Source organism: Mytilus galloprovincialis, chromosome 13 (assembly GCF_965363235.1).
Source record: "Mytilus galloprovincialis chromosome 13, xbMytGall1.hap1.1, whole genome shotgun sequence".
NCBI classification, from domain to species: Eukaryota; Metazoa; Mollusca; class Bivalvia; order Mytilida; family Mytilidae; genus Mytilus; species Mytilus galloprovincialis.
Window position 1 is genome coordinate 25,046,169 of NC_134850.1, and position 21,391 is coordinate 25,067,559.

Genomic DNA, 21,391 nt, shown 5'->3' on the forward strand with positions numbered 1-21,391 from the left:
AGAGAGAGAGAGAGAGAGAGAGAGAGAGAGATATTACAATTCATTAATAGAGAGAGAGAGAGAGATTACAATTCATTAATGTTTTTCTCTGTCTTGAGTATTCCTGTATTTATTTTACTATATTCGTATCATGTAATGTTATCATTTTAGCGGTATATTTAACATACCTTTTTGATTGTTAATTTTTTCTATAACATCTTCCGGAATTGATGTTTGCTCCTGCAACAAAAAGAATATGTGAAGCTACTTATGTATTAATCAATGTTCTTACTTAATGTCAATGATAATTACCTCATGTACACCTCAATTACTGGAAATATTTATAAATGATTTAGCTCGCTAAGATAGTTTTTATGTTTCTGTGGGCGATCCGAACAACCAAGATTCGTATAGAGGTATTACACTAGTGTCCTCACCTGGTAAACTTTTTACAGCAATACTTAATAGTAGGTTGACAAAGTATGCTGAACTGATAGAACTATAACAAAGGCACAAACCGGATTTAGAAAAGGATATAGTACAAATGACAATATATTTATACTACATGTTTTGATATAATTATATTTTTATCACAATAATATAAGAAACTATTTTGTACTTTTGTAGATTTCAGGAAAGTTTTTGATACTGTTTTGAGGGTGGGACTTTGGAAAAAACATATAAACTATAATATCACGGGAAAGATATTTAAGGTTCTTTATAATATCTATGGCAATATCAAGTCTTGTATCAAAAAAAAGGGGGGGGGAGTTATCACGGTTTTTTCCATGTGAAGTCGGAGTTCGTCAAGGGTAAAATTTATCTCCTTTCTTATTTTCTGTATTTCTTTCAGACCTTGAGACTTTTCCCCGTGAAAATGGTATATCAGGACTCTAACCGTATCATAAAAAACTTTTGACTGACACCTGAATATGTTTTTGTTGTTATTTATTCTATTGTATGCTGATGATACAATAAGATTAGCTGAATCAACAGCAGCACTGCAAAAGTGTTCAGATGTTTTTGAACAATATTGTAATATTTGGAAACTTTCAGTAAATATTGAAAAAACCAAAGTGAGGGTATTCTCTAAAAGAAAGTACGTTATGATGGATAATTTTAAACTATATGGTTCAATTATTGAAGAGTGGAGTCGTACCCCTATCTTGGTTTGCTTTTAAACCAAAATGTGAAATTTGTAATAACGAAAAAGAAGTTAGCAGAACAAGGACAGAAAGCACCTTATGCTCTATATAGAAAGATTAGGAATATATCTATTCCAGAAGATCTACAGCTTAAGCTATTTGATTCTTTAATTGATCCTATACTTTTATACGGGATCGAAATTTGGGGACATGAAAAATTAGACATATTGGAAACGGTGCAATTGCAATTTTTAAAGAAGGTGCTCTCTGTCCGAAGATCAGCGCCAAACTTTATGGTGTACGGCGAAACAGGTAGATACCCACTAGACATACATGTAAAACTACGTATACTTAATTTTTGGGTAAAACTACTTTCGAATGATTCTAAACTGTCTAGTATTATGTATAAGTTACTGTATGAAATGAATTGTTCAGGAAATATGCAATCAAATGGAAATTAAATGAGAAATCTATACTGAATGATGTTGGCTTATCGTTTGTGTGGGATAGCCAAGAAATTGTTAGTAAAATAGTATAAAATATTATGGTAAACAAATCTTACACGACAAATTTGTACAAAAATGACACAGTATTGCTAAAAGTGCCTCGAGAGGGGAACTTTACTTATTATTTAAAAGGAATTTCTGTCTTGAAGGCTACTTAATGAAACTAAATAAACAACGCAGAGTTCACTTGAGTAAACTGCAATGTTCAAATTTGAAATTGCCTATAGAAGCCAGTAGATGGTTAAATATACCTCTTGAGGACAGAATATGCACATTATGTGACGTGGGGGCGATAGGAAATGAATTTCATTATCTGTTAGTATGTTGTAACCCTAATATTGAAAGAATTAGAAAAAAACATATACCACGATATTATTTTGTGAACCCAACAGAGGACAAGCTATTTGGTTTGCTATACTATTGTAATATAAAAGTGCTCAATAATGTGGCATTGTTTTTGCAAAAACTCATAAAGTATTTTTGATAAAAGAAACTGTTTAGTACTTACTTTATCTAAGTTGTGCGTTATAATCCAATTAATCATATGATATATATATATATATATGTCACGATATGTGTATTTGTTTGAATCGTTTAAATTACGTGTCATATAACCATATGTGACGGTATATTTGATTGCTTATATCAAATTGACCTGTATATATGTTTATTTCAATGTTGTTCCGTTATTATACCACTTCTGTCAAGCTGTATATTATGTATAAGTGTAAACTGTCAGAGTGTACAATAAAATCTTGAAATCTTGAATCTGTAGCATAATTGATGATAAAATTATGAATCTATTGTGTGGCATTTATTTTTAAAACATAATTTCTTTGCCTGTGTTAGTTTAGAAACAAAAGGCAGACTTTACAATAAAAACTAAAGACATATGATTGGTTCCATCATGTTCCATCATGTTCATGCTCATGACGCGTTATTTTGTACATATTTTGTTATGTTTCTGTTAAGTTTAAGGTAATGGTGTCGGTTGAATAATGTGTAATGTCTAATCGTTTGATGTCCAAATAATTATAAAACTGTCTTTCAATAACATCATACCGGTTGTGAATTTGTAGTGCTATACGACGTGTCTCCGTATTTTGTTAATCAAACGTTCATGTATCTATTTTTGATATTTCTATTAGGATTTCGGTTGGACAATCGATTTTATCTTAGCTCCTATACATTTCTAGGAATGTGATTGGTTAAAAGAGCCCTCGTGAAGACCGTGTATATTTGATATTAGGTTAGTAGGGAGGCGGGGTTTATCTCATACACGGTTAGTAGTGGAGTTACGTCCCTTTATATTCCATATTAGGTAGTAGGTAGGCGGGGCTTATTTCATACACAGTTAGTAGTGGTGTTACGTCCCTTTATAAAAACAAAACAGTAATGAGAAAAAAATCGTAAAGGTTTCAACAGACGAAGAAATTGATGATTAAGATTGAAATAAATTCATAAAACACATTTAAATCTAACAAGTTGTTATTGTTGGTATCTGTTTTTGTAGGATCAATGGAAGAAGTTTCTTAATGCTAACAATATTGAGGACTTGCTCATTTTGATAGGTCTAAATTGCACACGTTAAGATAGTCGGTAAGATAAATTCGTTACATAGTATGCTAGTGACCTAATACGGTATATATGGGGTCAGTAAATTCCATATGGGGATTCGAGCTTCGCTCTCACCCCATATGGAATTTACTGACCCCATATATACCGTATTAGGTCACTAGCACACTATGTAACTAATAATGTTCTATCGTTTGTAGACAATATAATTATTATATTGCCTTTCAATAACATCATTGTCATAAAAATTGTTTGGAAGAGAATTGTAAAATTTTTGTAAACAATGATCATCGATAGTGCATATTAGTTACGTACTTAAGCGCATCCTGTTTTTGATATACATGACATACTGTGGCGTTTATTGTTGATGGAATAATATATTTTCTTTTTTTATTTGCTGTTTGCATGTTGTGTCGACTATTATCTTATTTGTTTGTGTGTTTCTTTGTAATGAATGTTGTTAAGTATGTTTGTGCATCGTCATACATTGGGCGGTTTGGCGTGCCATTCAACCTGGTTCAACCGACCATGTCTTTTCTTGAAATGTCCTGCACCAAGTCAGAAATATTGCAATTGCTAAAAAAAAACGATTCCTATGCATGTTGGTGTTTGTTTTTGTAGCACCTCTGTTATCCTATTGTGCCTTTCCCCCTCTTATAGTTCATATATTTCCCTTGCTTTTACTTTGTATCCTTATTTTTCATGACTTTTGAACAACGGTGTAATATGGTAGTTATTAATGTGTTCCATAAAGGTTTACATCAAATATAAGAGAGGCAACATATACCAAAAAGAGAATAGTCAAAATTAACTGATCGTCATTGATGAAAAAAAAGTAAAAAAAAGACTAACATTATACAAAAAAAAAAGAATAAACAAGACAAAGTTATGCCCCTGCACTCTGAAATAACTGTATTATAACAAAGTTAATTTGAGACTTTCTTTGAGATATTATTATGTCTGGGGGACACACATGATGCACATGTTGCTGATGCAAAGTTCTATCTGTAAAAGCACAAAGTATGGGTGAATTGTACATGTGTTTAGGTTTCTGTTCGTGTACAAATGAACATTGTATACTTTGAAAACTTTATGCCTTTTTAGTTTAAAAATTTGAGACTTAACCGTAGTATAATTGCAAAAAAAAAAAAATATCAAAAAATACCAAAAATCACAGAAAACCAAGGTTCAAAACAGAAATCAATACAAGAGGATATTGTTCATGATACATGTATATCCGCTTATAGGGAAACACCTTGTAGTTTGAATTTTAAAGTAAAATAAGTTTAACTTACATGCTTTCTTAAGTTTTTGTCAAAATTCTTTTAAAAACAGGATAATTTCAACCTTCCCATTTCGCATAAAGTCAAATTTTCCGCATTTTCCCTTAGTATTACACAACTTTTCCGCCGTAGGGAAGTTTTCAAAGACACATTTGTTTTAGATCCATGCCAGAACTGGACTATCCACAAATTTGAAACAATTTATAAATTCAATCTTAAACTAAGAGAAGTAATTTGCTCAAAAGGGCCAAAGTCACGTGGTTCAAATCATGAGTAAAGTACCCTTGATTTGCCATATGCCAAACATGACATTCAACTATCTCCCAAAAGAGAAAATATAAACCAAAATCAAAACCCTGAATATATGCACACCTTTATTATATGTACGAACAGCAAGCAAAGTAAAAACTTCCTAGCATTCAAATAGTAGGAGGAGTTATACAGAACTATATATTTAACCGCGTAAACCCTAAAATTTAATAAAGTTCTACCAGCTTGCAAAAGAGCAACTATTAATAAAAAAAACATGCCCACATGCACATCTTCAAACAGCCATCAATGTGAAAACTTCCTAGCATTCAAACTGAAGGAGGAGTTATACAGAAACGCTCTTCTTATGCAAGTTAATACTCCAAACTTATATATGACTTTATTGAAACCCTCAAGTACCGTATCTATGGCCCATCTTTTATAAAACAAGTATTTATTTGAAAAAGCATGTCCCTTAATTGCGATAAAAGCAGTTTACTTACGTATATTTGAAACCAAAATCTGAATAAATCTTTAAGGTTATGTTCATCTTCATGAAGATCACACCATTGTTTTCTTGCTAAGTGTTTACGAGAAGATAGATCCACTGGAATGCAAGGTGCATCACCACATGTAATGCTGAGCTCATATTTCAAATATATGTCGTATCGCGCTTTTATAGTATCGATTTTATTTGATATATTGATAAAAAGTACCCGTCCATTGGATTTTATCTCGGTATTTTGGCCTGAAAATTTGTAATTTTTGGATGTTGACTGAACTATTTGAATTTTAATCGTGTTCTTCGATTTACAAAGAATAAATTTATCTCGTCCGTTGCTTTCTTGTATGCAAAATATTCCCATGTTAGGATAAAGTCTTGGATGTTCAAATGAAGTATCGCGCAAACAGAAGACCAGTAAGAGATTGTATAAAGACGGTGGCAAGAAATCAAATTCCATGCAGAGCCACGGCGAAATAAAACATGTGTTTGTATTTATGTTGAATTCTGCAAATAAACCCTCAAATGCGTCTGATTCTTTTTCATCTTTTTCCATGCTAATGCCACTTGGACATATAAACGATGTATTATCGAATTGAACGATGATGTCGAACTTTTCCATTACGCCTAGAACAAATGATGTATGGATTGCGTGTTCCTTACTTTTATCTTCAAACAATCGTTTACATAAGTCGGTAGAAATTTTTCCAGTTTCTGCAAACTTCTGCAATGCTTTAGAATTACGCTGTGTTGAAAATTGCTTAAATTCATTTGCGCAAATAATACATTTAAATGCATCTAATAACCAGGACGGGTTTAATACAACATAATCCTTTAAGCCATCTACGTCGTAGAAAATTAAGTTACCAATGTCATGCTGAAATTTTAAAAATAAAACCAATTCGTTTTCAGACTTAATTCGGGGAGGACTCTTTTTCGCTTCTTCCATGATAACATCAAATTTTAAAACATTCTCGTCATTTTTTCGTCGTTTGTTTAAGATTTTTTCTAAGAAAATCCATCTGACAGGATACTCATAACCCCACATATCCATTTCATCTGCCTCGCTTGCAATTTCAAAAATTATCTGTCGTAATGCGTTGAAGGCGTCCTCAGATTGGCTTATATTCGAAATATAATTTATCCCTCCACGAATATGAGTAAAACGAAGGTTAGTCCCCTTGAATTTTGTAAAACTCTTATTCAATTCTCTCTTCTTTTGATCAAGAATCTTCTGAAAGTAAAAATTCAATACTATATTAGTAATACGCCTGTTGAATAACCTGCTTGTAGTTGAAAAAGCAAAGCTTTCATTAATTTATCTTGAGTACTCAAATAATTTTTGTGTGAATAACGACTAACTTCAATGCTAGAATACAAATTTAAAAGAAAATAATAACATCAACAATGATCAACACTACACTGAAATATCAATATTTAAAAGAAAATGATTACATCAACACTAAACTGAAATATCAATATTTGAAAACTAAATAAGCTAATATGTCCTATTTGGGGAACATGAGCTATTGCCTTCACTTCGAATACGTCGTCTTCTGTCATTCGTCGTTGTGGTAAAAATGTTTATAAAATTCACGCTGAAACTACAGAACTAATTCACAATTGGTTTTAGAAAAGTTTCTTAAGATGACTATTTTATATTTGTTTCGAGTAAAGTACTGCATGTATGTATATAGCCGATATTGTTATGTATAGCTAAAATGAATGATTTAAATGCAGAGAGTTATTACAAAGGGACAAATCAAATCAAAAAGTCCAATAAAAACAGTAAAAACTATGCCCTAAAAAGAAAAACAAAATAAAAAATCCCATTCACATACTGTTTGCCAAAGTATGCATTGATTCGAAATACCTATAAGGATTTTCTTATTCCAGACACATACAATGTATTAACTTAGCCGTATTTGACACAACTTTTTGGAATTTTGGGTCCTCAATGCATTTCAACTTTATACTATTTTTTTGGATATCTTACTATTTTGATCTGGACATCACTGATGAGTCTTATGTAGACGAAACGCCCGTCTAGCGTGTTAAAGTATAAGCCTGGTAACTTTGATAAGCCTTTACAGTCCATAAAACTGTACACATAAAACTAGAAGTCATAAAACAGAATAACACTCTAAATGTAAAAAAAAACATATGTTGTGATATGAACAGGATACCTAAACTAAAAAGATTACAATAGAACATCAAAATCTTCTCGTTAACTTCTAAATCCACACTGAAAGAAATTTTCTAGGTGATAGCTAATAAAATATGACACAGACTAGAGCGAAACAATCTGGATATGTTTTGCTTTAACAAAAATAAAACATCCTGAAAGTGTCTACTTATTGTATATTCATTTAGGACAACCCTTTGTGCAAACGATCTACATCATTTGACATGCCTAAGTTTCAAGTAAACACTAGAGGTTCACTAATTGATATGTTAGTCTTAGATACATGATTTGAATATAAGTTGTAATTGAATTTAAACTAGATGTTGGCAACTACGAGTTATATCAGATGTGTCGTTTTGTTATTAGAGATATACCCTGTCTGTGTTTCTGTTTGATGTTTTTGTTGTATCGGTCTGATGAATTTGTTTCATCTATTTTTTTATGGTTTGTTGTGTTGTTCTACTGTTTCACCACTGTCCCAGGTTAAAGAAGGGGATATCGTTTGAGAGCTTACAAACATATTTTACGCCTCCACATTTTTTTATTTGCCTGTCCCAAGTCAGGAGCCTGTAGTTCAGGGTTGTCGTTGGCTCATGTCTGTCATATTGGATTCCGTAAATTGTTTTGTTATCCGTTAGTTTTCTAAACTGTTTTATATTTGTCATGTCAGGGCCTTTTATAGTCGATTAAACATTTTTTGTTGTTATTGTACATGCCCATCTTCTTCCTCTGAACTTTAGTGGAAGTTGTTTCATTGGAAAATCTTCATTTTTTTTTATAACTATGTAGATATAGATATAGATGCTTTCATCACATTTTTTCTCGATAGTTGATTCTACAGATTCATGAAATGTCTACGAACCAATACGTACAGACTAGTTTTACCAAGGCACTAACAACGCGTTTCTGAAGAAGCAAGTTTGCTAAAAAAAAAATTAAGAAAAATGTCGTACTAGTTTAAGACATTTGTTGATATCAAAGAGAGGCTAGTTGGGTAAAGTACTGTTTTGAATTCTATGTACGACATGTGGTAAATTTGTGCAATTCATTTCAGGGAGGCGACAATGATAATATTTTCTCTCATTTTCTATCTGTTTAAAAATACATGCGACACTTCTAAACCCTTCAGCCATTTTGAAAATCCCATTCAAATCTCTATTTTTTAAATCGATGTTGGATGTAATTTTGCCTTGAATTAAAATGTTTTCGTAAAATAGTTTACAACATATCTGGTTTACTATGTATTCAATCGAGTTGCAAAGTATTACTTTAATTTACGGAATTCGTGAATATAATTTCATTAATTTGTGTTCCTCTTTTAGGATTGATTTTAGCAAATTATAGCAAATATTTGCTATTTATATATTGCTTAAACCTTAAGTTTTACTAAAATCAAGTGAAAATATTTAGAGAAAAATGGGTTTAATCATTTCAAGTATTATATATATCTAAAACAAGTTAAAATGACTTGAGTAACTTGATTGAAATTGCATGGGTCATTGTGACATAATGCAGAGTATAATATGGCAATATTTGAATGGATATAATCCTGGTACCTTTGATAACTATTCAGTTGGTGGAGGAAAACGCGTTATAACAACTTAAAAAATGCATCAGAATGCTTTCTATTTAATAAGAGTAAACCTAGTCCCTTCTTGATAAATTCAAACTGTAACTTGAACACCCCTGATCTCATATGCACAGCATAACCGTTTGGAAAAGCATTTTTTTCTTGTTTCAAAACATTCGACCTTCAGTTTATGGTCACTGATGAGGAGTGTTCTTGTCACGAAGACAAATGGATGATAGATGAATATTTAACGTCAAGTGAAAACTAGTTTATGTATATCTAGATATTAAATTAATACGAGAACTTCACTGTTATATACCTAATAAACAATCAGAGCCGGGTTTTACGCATGATACATGTAGGTAACATGTAGTATTCCAAAAGAAGTATGACCCAACCCATCATATACATATATAGTCAAATCCGACTATTCTTTGCTCCGACCTCAAAATAAAAATTAAAAAAAATGATATCATTAATTTTACCCAAAATGATATTCAAAAGAGTTGAATGTAGGTTAAGTGAAAGTAAATCCAACATTAAATATAAAAAAAAATGTGGTATGACTGCCAATGACACAACTATCCACAAGAGATCAAATGACACAGAATTTAACAAATATTATAGGTCACCTTCCGGCCTTCAACAATGAGCATTGCTGTAGTCATCTATAAATGGTCCCGAAATGATAAATGTTAAACAATTACAACGAGAAAACTAACGGCTTAATTTATGTAGAAAAAAAATGAACGAAAAACAAATATGTAACATATCAACAAACGACAACCACTAAAATACATTTCAACCACTTGTTTCATTTTAATTGGAATTTGTGGATCAACACAGAACTTAATTAACTAGATGTTTTAATATGTATAGAGGTTTTTCATGTATCCTTATTTTTGATAAATACTATAATGCTCCTTACTATAAATCATACATATAATACATGTATGAACAATCACATGAAATGATTAAACTTATTTCTAAATTATTGACCTACCTGATCATCTATAGTGTCTTCTCCAGTACAAATCATGATGATTGAAGGGCTGATACTGTCCTTACTTGTGTCTTGTATATTCGATTGTGATGCATAGCAATGGATATTATCTATCCATACACTTAATTTTTCTAAATGATACAGAATGATAACCATTATAAATATAATACAAACCAACTATAATAAAACATATGTATGATGTGTATTAACTTTTGGAAACTGTCATGGTATGCGTAGCTATATAGCCTATCACTTATTCTAAAGCATTTCTCTCTTCGCCTATACTGTGATAATGACCGAATCAGTGCATTCATATGATATTTTTATAGTCAGTCTCCAAACCTACACTGTGAAGAATTGTCCTTTCGAAACAATCGATAAATATAGATTTTACAGCTGCAACTAGTGTGTCCGATATTTCTCCACTCGAGACACTTGGATTTTAATATTAAAAGCGCGAGGCTTGCCGAGCTTTTAAAATATTTAAAGTTTAACTGTCGAAAGTGGAGAAATATCATAATACATGAGCTATAGTGTTGACATATGTTTCTCTATTGATTTTGTATCCTTCCTTTTTAAATATTTGAAGGAAGTTATGTTCTTTATATATGATGTCGCCTTTTGTCATGAGGTCACAATGGGAGATTCAGAAGCAACCAAGAAAATTTGACGTCATAATTAAATTCCGACCGATCATTTGCTGAAAACAGATATTTTACTTGTGCCAAGACATATTGTCACACAGATCAAGAAATGCGAAAAGAGAAAGTACTTGACAACTCAATACCAATTCCAGTTTTTTCATTTCCTTTTTTAGCTCACATGGCCCAAATGGGTCGAGTGGGCTTTTCTCATCACTTGTCGTCCGTCGTCCGTCGTCGTCTGTTAACTTTTACAAAAATCTTCTCCTCTGAAACTACTGGGCCAAATTTAATCAAACTTGGCCACAATCATCATTGAAGTATTTAGTTTAAATGATGTGTCCAATAACCCGGCCAACTAACCAAGTTTGCCGCCATGGTTAAAAATAGAACATAGGGGTACAATGTAGATTTTTGGCTTATATCTCTGAAACCAAAGTATTAATAGCAAATTTGACGTAGACAATAATATTCATCAGGCTAAGATATATTTGTCCTAAAATTTGCAGACGAATCAGACAAACTGTTGTTGTTAGGTTGCTTCCCCTGAATTAGTGATTTTAAGCAAATGTTGTTGTTTTTGGTTATTATTTGGAGTACTATTATAGATACGTAGTACATTACAAGCATTGTGTCTTTAAAAAGTAGTTAAAATAAAAGTGTTTAAGAATTTAACGTTTTCTGCGTCTTGACATTAATAATTCCTGAACTCTAGTTTGGCAAGACAAAATTATACGGTCAATATAAAACCCCTATCACACAATTTACATTTACATCTATATATATATATACTAGTAAATCTGCATATCAACTTATCTTAAATTATATAAAAACCTGTAATTCCGATTTTTTTTAAGTTCGTACAACACACTAGCTTTTGGAACAACTTCATCAGGTTAATAAAAGTTAAAACAAGAAATAAACACAGAGATATAAAATGCTCAAGCGCAATTAGCCAGACAAACAACGTGAATAGAATAGGTTGAAGTTTACTTTTTGATGTGAAGGATTTTCAACCTACACATGTACATGTTACTTTTAACGCAATTAAAATTATTGGACGAGTGGTAAATTTACATCGAAACTGTATCTATCATTTAAAGCATGCCAAAAATGTATCAACATCCACTAGTCGTAATTTTGTTAGTTGTCTTCATTTATCAATTCCTTGAAACTTTTGAACAAATTTATTTTGAAGTTTCAGGTTAAAAAAAATTGTGAATCACAATCAAAGATTGCGTCTGTTAGTAACGTTAACTCAGTGATTCGATCCGTTAAAAAACGTTCATATATTCATTTTAAATTTGCCGTGATGCAATAACATGTGATTGGAAATGTTATTTCAGAATCGGTATACATGTAGTTACAATTTTGAATTATGTGCTCAACATACATGGACAACTATTCTATTCAAACGATCCACGATATGGTAAGACGGTGATTGCCAAGTCAAAAGAAAACAACCAAAACAGACTTAACAGTAAAAATAATATTTTAAAGCCAAATAAAAGAAATACTATAACACGTTGTTCTTTAGATAAGAAATAACGCCAGTACCAACAATCTATTCTTTAAGACCATCGTGTATTATTTGTGAAGTTGATATAGAATATTTGTCAACAAGGTCTTGGTATACCTTCCGATGAACTTTTTTTTTAGAAAAAGGATGAAACGTTCTTCGACATACCCCTGGTTTATCAAATTTCTGCTCAGAAACTGGTGACGTTTTACAAAGTTTTACAAAGGTTCTTATTTTGTTCATATTTACGAAATTTTTCGTAAGACAAACTAGCTTCATACGAAACGTGCATCCATCCAGGTGCAATGCGAGATGATGATAAAAACTGTTTGCTGCTTTGAAATCGCGTACCGCGTGCTGATGGAATTTTTTATGTTTGCGACTTCACTACACTTACAATATATATATGAGCCAGTCCATGCGAAAAGGTACAAAAAGTCCTTTTGGTAAACTTTACAGGACACCTTATCAAAGTTTGTTATAGTATTTTTGAAAAACGATTTTCTCCGAAAAAAAATTACATTAATGTAAACATTCATAAGATTGTCAATTCTATCCCGAATTTGTCAACTAAAACCGAAAAAGACGTAGAAATATCTGAATTTTTGGTATTTGAGCAAGTGTAAAATCATTTGTTCCCCGGACTAATGCTATACCGACCAGAAACTATAAAAATTTATGATACTACAGAGACAAAAGTCAATAATTTCCGTCAGTTCTACAGGTTTAAAGAAAGAAAGACAACATTAAAACATGAGGGAAAATGCAAAAACTATGACATCTTGTGTTTTAGAAATTGAAATTTAAGTTAAGGTAAGCTATTTAATATTATATAAATCAACCTTAGTTGCACGGGATTCGAACCGTTGCCCGGTTTGATTGCATTGATATCCGCATCGTAATCGAGTGCCTTATCCCCACTGCTACCAGGTTTAACATTACCAATTGGCAAATCAAGCCATTTAAACTGTACTTTGAAAATGATTGAAATATATGAAATAATTCACTAAAAATCTTGATAAAACTAGGGGGGGGGTCTCAACACTCGCAGGTGCGTGTAGCTCACAGCTTGATGATATGAGGGAAAGTAAATGTGTTTTATAAATCACAAGTCTACTACCAATAATTATGCACACTTTTTAGAATTTCGTAAATTTTTCGTTTTTGTACCTTTTCGCATGGACTGGCTCATATATAAAGCTTCGTCCGCATTACTTGTATTTGAAACAACAGATTTTCCAGGTATCTATTTTTAATTACTTTAATTAAACTAGGTTCACACTGCCGATCAGATCAACTCGATCAAGCCTGATAAACACAGATTAAGAGATAGGAAGGCTTGTCAAAAAGAATTTGAATAAGAACACTGGACACTTTTAATTTGCAAAACACTCATTTGCAAATCCGCCGCCGCCTCAAACAAGAGCTACAATATCATGTATATAACCAAAATGTGCAGAATTACATGGGATTCAATAATTTCATTGGTTTTATACTGTTACTTTCATATTTATTTTGCAATTTGAATTATAAAAACATGGGATTTTCAATATCCCATGGGACAGGGCAAAATCCCATGGGATTTACCATTATCCCATGGGATTTTGGTTAAATCCCATGGGATTTTTTTTGGTCCCATGGGATTATTGTAGTCCCATGGGATATTTGTTGTCCCATGGGACAAAAAAAATCCCATGGAACTATAATTATCCCATGGGATTTTTAATATCCTATGGGACAAAATAAAATCCTATGGGATTAAAATTATAAATATATATATATAAATATAAAGTTATGTGTATGTTACAATGAATGCTGTTTGGTAGTAAAATGTTTTAAATGTATACGAGTTTTTTTTATATTTTTTATATATACATATATATAATTTTTTTTAAATTTTGTCACAAACATGTTTTTTATTTGTTTATATGACAATAAATATTATTCTTATTTTGGAATGTATAATAATAATATTTTACAGTCAAAGAATAAAGTCCTTTCACTGAAACAAAATGATGAAATTTCTAAATAAATGAAAAAATATTGTTTTGAAATCTTTGTCTTGTTTATTCTATTATGAAAAATAGAACTGAAAAAATATTTCATTTTCTGACTGAATAGTTCACTCTTTTCATGAGGTAAGATTTTCTTTGTTATAGGTTCATTGCAATACTTGTATAGGCAAACAATTTGAATTATATATAACTTTGTGGTGTACATAATAGTATGCTTATAATTGCAAATTTATAATATAAACACTTTTTGTTAAAGTTTTTGCTTTCTTTATTCACAGCTTGCTATGTACAATTATTCAGTCCACTATATAAGAGTGAAGTCAATAAATAATTTCATTCACTAGAATATTCCTGCAATTCTTAGACAAAACATTTTTTCAATCTGTTCTTCAAAGATCTTCCTCTGTACATCTTTATTGAATGGAGAGATTCAAATGAGAAGACAAAGCAAGTTTATTTGGACAACAACATTCTAATATCTTGTTCATTCGTTCCATCTTTCAATTGATAATTACATTGTTGTATTTATATGATCAAGTTCTTGTGCATCAATGATCGTGATGATATGACTCCTTTTTGTTTATAGTCATCATGTTGAAATTTCCTCTTTCAAATAAATGTAGGAAAAAACATGTTCCATTTCAAATTAATAAAAAAGTCGCACTATGGAGAAAAATATCAGCTTTAAGTTTTCCGTTCAGTATTGATCTGTGAATGATGACCATGAAAATCCAGATTTCTGACCTACAAATACACAAACTCAAAAATTATCAGTGAAGAGATCAATAAAATGGCTATTTTATCATGTTTATGATAAACTTTCATTTAAATATTCAAGTACTAAATTACAGAAATCGCTTAAATTTTATAATAGTTTAGTTAAAGTACAGCTTATTTAAAATTATAATAAAAAATATAGGCCACCGATGAGTTAAATAAGATATTACATTTTTAATGCCAAAAAATGGCTTTTTGCACCAAAGGGAGATAATTTGGAGCTTTTTCAATGATATATGCATTTTAAAAGTCATCTGGGGCCAAACCGAATTGATTGTTTTGAATGATTTGGTGTACCATATGATAAAGATATAAATAAATTGAGTTATGAAAAAAAAATATTAAAACATTTTTCTGAAATTGTTATACCCTAGAGCCTCCTTAAATGTCATTTGATCTCTATTGGAGAAATGTCTCATTGGAAATCAGACTGCTAAGTGTTTCTTATTTTTATATCAACCCAGCCATATTATACCTGTCTAATATCAGGAGCTTGTACATAGTTCAGTGGTTGATATTGGTTCATACCCGTCATTTTTATTTTTCATAATTTTTTGTTTTTATAAATTAGTCTGGTATATTTGACGTTTAAATTGATGCTCTGTTTCAAATTTGGTTAGTGTTGACTTTTATAGATTACTATAACATGTATAGGGTATGGGTTTTCTCATTACTTACAGGTCATCAATGGCCTCTAATAAGTAATTACAATGCTTACATCCACTAAATTGAACTCTGATGGATAGTTTTCTCTTTCATCATACCACATCTTATTTTAATAAATATTTAATTATTATTCAAGGACAAAAAAATTTATAACAGTGGACTTACCATTTAGGCTTTGTTGACCTCTGTAAATCTTATTTTGTTGATAATTTCTTCTGTTTATAGTTTCCCCTTTATCTTTCATGTTCTTGCCCTACACATAAAAGGGTAAACATCATTTAATGACAAAAATAACTACTACATGTATTACATAATTAGTAGGCAACTGAAAATTTTGTCTTATTTGTATATAACATCAACTTACTCATCATTCTTGCTGTTCAATATCATGAATATTATCATTATTCTATGAATATGAGGTCACAGTAAAATTAACCTTGGCAGGCAGACATCTTTTTTTATATGATACCTTGTAGTCACTCCATACAACAAGTAGACCTATGCTTAAAAAATCTAAGGCCAAAATTAAAAATATGTTTGTTTCCCCTCCCTCCACACGGGTCAAAAATAAGCGCCCGGGTCAAAAAATTATTTTCCACAAAAAAATCGAAATTATTTTTTTCCTGAAAATAATTTGTTTCCATTTTTGGAAAGTGCTTGAAAGCAGAAGGATTGATAATCTAAATAAATACACTCAAATTGAGCACAAACAACTGATAAGTGGCCTGGACTGGACAAGTCAAACCATTCATGTGACCATGCTATGACAATCACATCCAGTTAAAAAAAACTAGAGGCTCTCAAGAGCCTGTGTCGCTCACCTGTTAATGTGTTTACTGATGTCGGCCATCTTCATTGGTAGGCGGGGTCATTAGACACTTTTTTTTTAAATAGATACCCTAGTATTATGATTGTGGCCAAGTTTGGTTAAATTTGGCCAAGTAGTTTTAGAAATGATTTTTATACAAGTTACAAAAATGACGAAAAGTTGTTCAATATTGACTATAAAGGGCAATAACTCCTTAAGGGGTCCTCTAACAATTTTGATCATGCTGACTTATTTGTAGATCTTACTTTGCTGAACATTATTGCTGTCTACAGTTTATCTCTATCTATAATAGTATTCAAGATAATAACCAAAAACTGCAAAATTACCTTAAAATCACCAATTTTAGGGCAGCAACCCAACAACAGGTTGTCCAATTCAACTGAAAATTTGTGAGGGGATATATCTTATTCTGATGGACATTTAAATCTTGAAAGATTTGCCCTGAATGTCTTAGTTTCAAAGATATATAGCAAAACCTGCATTTTACCACTATGTTCTAATTTTAGCCATGTCGGCCATTTTGTTTGGTAGGCTGAGTCATCGGACACATTTTTTAAACTACAAACCACAATGATAATTGTGGCCAAGTTTGGTTAAATTTGGCAAACTAGTTTCAGAGAAGAAGATTTTTAAAAAAGTTACAAAAAATTATGAAAAGTTGTTAAAAATTGACTATAAAGGGCAATAACTCCTTAAGGGGTCAACTGACAATTTTGATAATGTTGACTTATTTGTAGGTCTTACTTTGCTGAACATTATTGTTTTTACAGTTTATCTCTATCTATAATAGTATTCAAGATAATAACCAAAAACTGCAAAATTTCCTTAAAATAACCATTTCACAGGCAGCAACCCATCAACAGGTTGTCCGATTCGTCTGAAAATTTCAGGGCAGATAGATCTTGACCTGGTCAACAATTTTACCCCATGTCAGATTTGCTCTACATGCTTTGGTTTTTGAGTTATAAGCCAAAAACTGCATTTGACCCCTATGTTCTATTTTTAGCCATGGCGGCCATCTTGGTTGGTTTGACAGGTCACGCCACACATTTTTTATACTAGATACCCCAAGGATGATTGTGGCCAAGTTTGGTAGAATTTGGCCAAGTAGTTTCAGAGGAGAAGATTTTTGTAAAAGTTTACAGACGACGGACGCAGGACGACAGACGACGAACGCCAAGTGATGAGAAAAGCTCACTTGACCTTTCAGGTCAGGTGAGCTAAAAAAAACCTGCCTTCCTGGTCTGTTTACAAAGGGTAGACCCGGGGAGGGGAAACAGACATTCTTTTAAATGTGGCCTGATAAAATGACAAAACCAAGAAAACTTATCATTGACCAAAGAACAATAAAATGCGGTCATGGTTTATATATGAATCTGCCATTCAGACATGCACACCTTACAATTGTTTCATATCTACCAAATATAATCTACCTGTAACTTTAAACATATGATAAACTGACAAAACAATGCAGTGTTTCATTGACCAATGAACCATGCATGAAAATGAGGTCAAGTTCATATAAAATATGACAGACAGATAAGTGCATCTTACAATTATTTCATTCACTAAATAAAGGGGCCTTATTGCTTACAGTATCCGAAAAATTGACCAAACCACAAAAACTAAATATTTTCAAAGTTCCTTATACCCTGCCAATTTGTTATGGTTGTGCCTGTTCCAAGTCAGGATCCGATAATTCAGTGATTGTCGTTTGTTTATGTGTAACATATCTGTTTTTCAATTTTTTTGTACATAAATTAGGTTGTTAGTTTTCAACTTTCAACTTGGCTATCATGTGTAAAATCATACAAGTGTTGGGAAAACAGGAAGTTGTCGAGTGATGAATCTGAAAATGCATCACACGGTATAGCTGACTTATTTAACCCTGAAACCAAATTTCAGAAATCCTTCTATTGTAGTTCCTAAGGAAAATGGGAAGAAAAATATTCATCGGACAGACATGACGGACTGACTGACGCAAGGATGGATGGACAGACAGGGGTAAAACAGTATACCCCCCCCCCCTTTTTTAAAGTGGGGGCATAATTTTAATACGGGGCTATAAAAACCCATGCAAGATGTCAAAACAAAAAGAAGTAACCTAATTCTTACTTGTTAGGGGCTATTTATTTATTGTCGGTTATACATAACAATACAACATATTAAAGGTCTGTAGAGCTTTTATCCGACATACATATATATGACAAGCACAATACATTTGTACATGAAACATAAAGCTCATCACTGAGATAGTAGTCTCAGATAGAGGGAGGCGGGGTCAACCAAACTCCCCTATTCAATCTGAATGCAGGACAGAAAGTCACAGTCAAAAAGTCACACACTGTCACAGGACAAAAAGTCACAATTTAGTTTTGAGATTATTTTTCTTTGAACAAGAAACACTCTTTTTGTATTTTTCTTGAAGTTTTATACATGAACATGATGTAGCAACTTTAAATTAAAATTTATTAAAAACAAATAAATCAGTGCATTAGGTTTGCGCACATTACCATTACATTTGCACACAAAAATCATTACGTTTGTGTGCAGCTTTTGATTACATTTGCATGCATTTTTTAACATGTAAATATAAAAAAAAAGATATAGTATGATTGCCTTTTACAGCTGACTATGCGGTATGGGCTTTACCTCGGGCTTTGCTCATTGTTGAAGGCTGTTTGGTGACCTATGGTTGTTAATGTCTGTGTCATTTTGGTCTCTTGTGGACAGTTGTCTCATTGGCAATCATACCATACCTTCTTTATATTGGCTTATGGTTGAAGGCCGTAAAGACCTCTAGTTGTTAATGTCTGTGTCATTTTGGTCTCTTGTGGACAGTTGTCTCATTGGCAATCATACCACATCTTCTTTTTTATATTATGAACAATTTCCTAAAATTAAAAATGAATATATGTAATAAAAAGAAGATATTTCAAAATCTTTTTTCATTTATATTCAATCAATTGTCAACAAATTGTTTGTGACTTTTTGTCCTATTAACTTTAATTGTTACTTTATGCCTGAGTTTGACATGTGTTTGACTTTTTGTCCTGTGACTTTTTGTCGGAATGTCCTGTGACTTTCTGTTTTTGCAGAAGTCCAGGGAGTGTCAAAAAATCACATGTGCAAGTTGAGAGTCAACACTTACACAGGGACTACACAATACTTTTTCAGAATGTCAGCAAAAAAGAATCACTGGTGACAGGGGAGTGTAACCGATGAATTGATCCTGAATCAGATCAGATTTTCCCGGTACGTCTAAACACCGCTCAGGAGGACCTCCTGGGTGCACACATGCAGGGCATACAAAGTGCACTCATGGCAGACCCTATATAGTCGCCGTCGTATCTGCACACATGATGGATGTATATATTCGTTATAGATCGTCATACACTTCTCATTTTAGAGTTAAATTTGCAAGCAACCTCTTAAGATTCTAAAATAATAATGCTACTAAAAATATATTATTTCCCCCAATTTTCGCAATTTTTTCGCCATATAAAATATTTAGGCGACTGTGCTTTTAGTGAATATAAACGATGACGAGGCCTCACGAATAAATATAAATATGAAATATACTGGAACATCGATTAACATAGATCGAGCAGCAGAGTAAACTTCCACATAAATCTCGAAGTTATTTACGCCGGATAATATAGACTGTGCTCCTGAATAAAGTTGTCAAATACATTAATTTGTGTTTTTTTACTTCTACAAGAAATTTGATTCAAATGCTAATTACGCACTATTTGCTGAGCAGAGAATCATTCTAAGCCAGGAACCGTCTATACTAACTGATAACAGTAAGAATAGAAAGTCTCTGTAAAAAGGCAGTCAATACTAACAGGGCCGTAACTAGCCTCTATTAATAGTGAGGCAAAATATATATATATGCCGAGCGTAGCGAGGCGAAAATTTTCGGCGAGGGGTCTGGGGGCCGCTTAAGGCCCCCAGAAGCTCTGAGAAAAATAACGCAAAATCGTGCATTCTGAGCGTTTCCCGGACTCTTTCTGACATTGAAACGCAATTAATATTTTAGCCATTTTTTTCTTCGACAATATGCTGGTCTCAAAGCAAAAACGTAGATTCATTGTAATTTGGGACTTTTAGGTTTTACGGGGACAACATCATTTAATAGCAGACCGATATGTAGGATAAAGCAAAAATCGTAAGTCTCATAGTCATAAAAACCGGGACTGTCTGTCTGTTCTTGTTTTGTATTGTGCTTAGACTTTGGTGATTTTATAATGACTAGATTTAAACATAGTGACAGTGCAGTAATATACTTTAAGTACTAGTACTGCCTAAGTCGACACTAAGAACCATCTTGACCTTGTTTTACGGTATTAATGATTCTTTCATTGTTGAAGACCCTCCGTCTACTATCAAGATGAAGAACAGGAATAAAAACTTTCAACATTGGTCATTTGTATTTTTTCTATGCATTGACTTTGTGTGAGATTAGTTCCCGTGCACGTTTTCTCCATATTCCTTTATTTTCTGTTAAAGGGTCTGAACAAGACTTAATGCAAGTTTAATCCTTCAATGTAAAAGGTCATATGGTTATACATTGATGTTTTTTTATAGATGATTTGATACCGAGGAATTACTTTAATTTAAACCATGTCAGCTGTCTTGTTTTATCTACAAAAAGAGTCAGTTTTGTATTCTTTGATATCAAGTTCAATGCCCCATGCAGAAACGACCATTTTTTTCTGTGTCCAGTAGCATCGTATATTCTTAAAATATTTTGTCGCACAATGTCTGGACATCGTTTAACATGCAACATTGCAAAACCACACGTTTACAAATGGAAATTAACCCTCAGACTATTGTCACAAAGTAGGACAATAAATGAACAAAAGACAAACCCGGGACACAGAATAACAAAAAAATAAACAATAGACCATCAACTCTGAAAACAAAACTAAAAGTAAAATAGAA

At 32.1% G+C, this 21,391-nt stretch overlaps 2 long non-coding RNA genes across 3 annotated transcripts in view; both read right to left on the reverse strand.

Annotated features, from left to right (window-relative positions):
* The window catches only part of LOC143057751 (uncharacterized), a 54,717-nt gene that overhangs the window by 1,827 nt on the left and 31,499 nt on the right, over nucleotides 1-21,391 (reverse strand). For both annotated transcript variants that reach the window (XR_012972811.1, XR_012972812.1), the window contains 3 exons: nucleotides 9,998-10,128; nucleotides 5,241-6,473; nucleotides 168-219 (listed from right to left, as the gene is read on the reverse strand). This is a non-coding gene — a long non-coding RNA (uncharacterized LOC143057751). The remainder of the gene's footprint in view (nucleotides 1-167; nucleotides 220-5,240; nucleotides 6,474-9,997; nucleotides 10,129-21,391) is intronic.
* Nucleotides 14,417-19,699, reverse strand: LOC143056050 (uncharacterized). Its single transcript, XR_012972230.1, has 3 exons — nucleotides 19,596-19,699; nucleotides 15,781-15,868; nucleotides 14,417-14,916 (listed from the first exon to the last, which is right to left on the reverse strand). It is a non-coding gene; the product is annotated as an uncharacterized LOC143056050 (long non-coding RNA).